Source organism: Acyrthosiphon pisum, unplaced genomic scaffold, assembly GCF_005508785.2.
Source record: "Acyrthosiphon pisum isolate AL4f unplaced genomic scaffold, pea_aphid_22Mar2018_4r6ur Scaffold_19670;HRSCAF=20359, whole genome shotgun sequence".
Lineage (NCBI taxonomy): Eukaryota > Metazoa > Arthropoda > Insecta > Hemiptera > Aphididae > Acyrthosiphon > Acyrthosiphon pisum.
The window spans coordinates 1-2276 of NW_021768948.1; the positions used below are offsets into that span (position 1 = coordinate 1).

The 2276-nt window shown below is 28.0% G+C and overlaps 1 long non-coding RNA gene across 1 annotated transcript; it reads right to left on the reverse strand.

Moving 5' to 3' along the window:
• Positions 1-803: 803 nt before the first annotated feature.
• On the reverse strand, positions 804-1374 carry LOC107885852. Its single transcript, XR_003839984.1, has 3 exons — positions 1276-1374; positions 991-1125; positions 804-905 (listed from the first exon to the last, which is right to left on the reverse strand). It is a non-coding gene; the product is annotated as an uncharacterized LOC107885852 (long non-coding RNA).
• Between the last annotated feature and the right edge of the window lie 902 nt (positions 1375-2276).

Below are 2276 nucleotides of genomic sequence, written 5' to 3' on the forward strand. Positions count from 1 at the left end.
GCCTCGTATAATATAGATCACGGATAAATTATTATTATCTTTATTGATATTAAAAAGTATGCTTTATAACAGTCAATGTCATAATCAATCGTAAAAAATAAAATAAAAATATTTGTAATGTAATATGATGTAGTTGGTATATTTTCGTTCATAAAACAATATATAAAAGTATATTATAACTATTTATAATTATTTATGAAAAATAAAATAATGTAATATGATATAATTTATTGACTATACTATACTATACTATGATATAATATAATTATTTATTGCTACATAACATAACAATTTTGTTTTACAACAATTACACAAAGTACACAAAATAGGTAATGTCCATTTCATGAAATGGATGTCCATATAATGTATTTTCGTCAAAATTCACGATCTGGATAAATTTCACTATCTGGATATCCAGTTCATGAAATGAGTGGTTTCACTATGTGGATGCGACATATATAACATGTTTTTAACAAATTCGAGTCCTTGAAATAATTTTATTTTTATATTTCAGCAATCTTGTTTCAAGAAAAAAATTTATTTTTCTATTGTTATGTATTTCTCCCCCCCCCCCTGGACCTTTAACAAATATTAAATGTATATGTATGTAAATGTATGTTATGGTTAAGTATAGGTGTGCATTTTATTGCCACACCGAAAATTTGGTTTGCCCTGTCTGAAGATTTGGTCTGACTATACGGGCCTTTACAGTGTGCACAAGTAACGTAATATGATTTTCGGGTAGCCCAGGTAAGTATCCTAAATAATTAACTCTAACTATACTAATAATTATTAATTACTAACCAATGCATAAACCATCCATACTTCATTTCGATTGCTCGAAGGGGATCGATTTTCAAGTTGGATTCATAATCGCAAGGTAAGAGGTCTCCGTTTAAAAGAACCTTAATAACAAACAAAAAACAATACTTATATAAGTTATAATATTATAACAGGAATTTCTACACTTAAATGATAACAGGTACCTACAAGGGCTAAATCTTCAACGGTGACGGTGGTTTTAACATCACTTTGGTACGCAAATGGCCAATTGAGATCCGCGTACGATTCTAAAATGCCCTCTGGTCTGAGGACAACATCCACTCGATCGATGCTTTCACATGACTGAAGAATTAACAAACATAGTACATACACTTGATTTGCATACAAGGTATTATATTCGTATAATATGCATACATATGTAGAATATGTAAGTGGTACCGAGATAGGTACTTGGAACTTTGTGTGTATATATTATAAATACTTATTACTTACATAACAATCCGATTCAGTAAGCTTGCGTTCTGGTATTTTATTATAAATTAAACACGAATCGTGAAGTAAATTTTTGAAATTGCTCAGATCTATTAACTGAAAAAGTTTAAAAACATTACCATACAATAATATTATAATTATTCGTTTTAAATATGTACAAACTAAATTAATACACAAATTAAAAGTAATTATTTGGTAGGCACTATAGACACTAGGCGTAGGTACTTTATTTCATTTTATTTTACTTTATTTCACAAATCATTGGTAATTTCGAGCATATAATAAATTAAAATGTATTCCATCGATGTAGGCAGGCCTGTTGCCAGGGCACCAGCAAGTCATTCGTCGTTTTGGGGTGGCATACAATTTTAAAGAAATCGAAGGTAGCACTTAGTGGCAAAATGAAATAAAATATATCGGCAAATAAGAACTGTAATATAACTAACAACGGGCCTGAATGTAGGAATCTCAACCATCTCTAAGTACCTCATTTGTATAATCGTATAGGTAGTAGTTACGGTACACTTGCATAGTTGTATCTATATACAGGGTGATTTTTGGGCATAATCACCCCTATTTTTCCATCTGATAATACATTTATTTAAATTCTGATTTTATAAAGTATTTTTTAAGTATATACCTATACTTCAAGACCATATTTTTAATTTCTGATCATTTTTATATTTGTTGTAGGAACCTGTAGCGATAAAAACTTCTATTTTTAAAATGAAAACCCTCCTTTTTAATGCAAATTATCTATAGTAGATGATTTTCTTAAAAATTCTGATGTATCTAAATCAAAATTCTAAAGAATATGTAGTTTTTAAGTTATTAAAATGTTTATACTAAGAATAACACTCTTTAAAAACGGTTTTATAAAAATATAACTATAATTAATTCTAAATATAGTAGTGTTTATTATACTTGGATAATTTTTACAAATTATTTATATTGATATTAATTAATAATAATTACTAACTTTTTCAAACCGTCTATGCCCC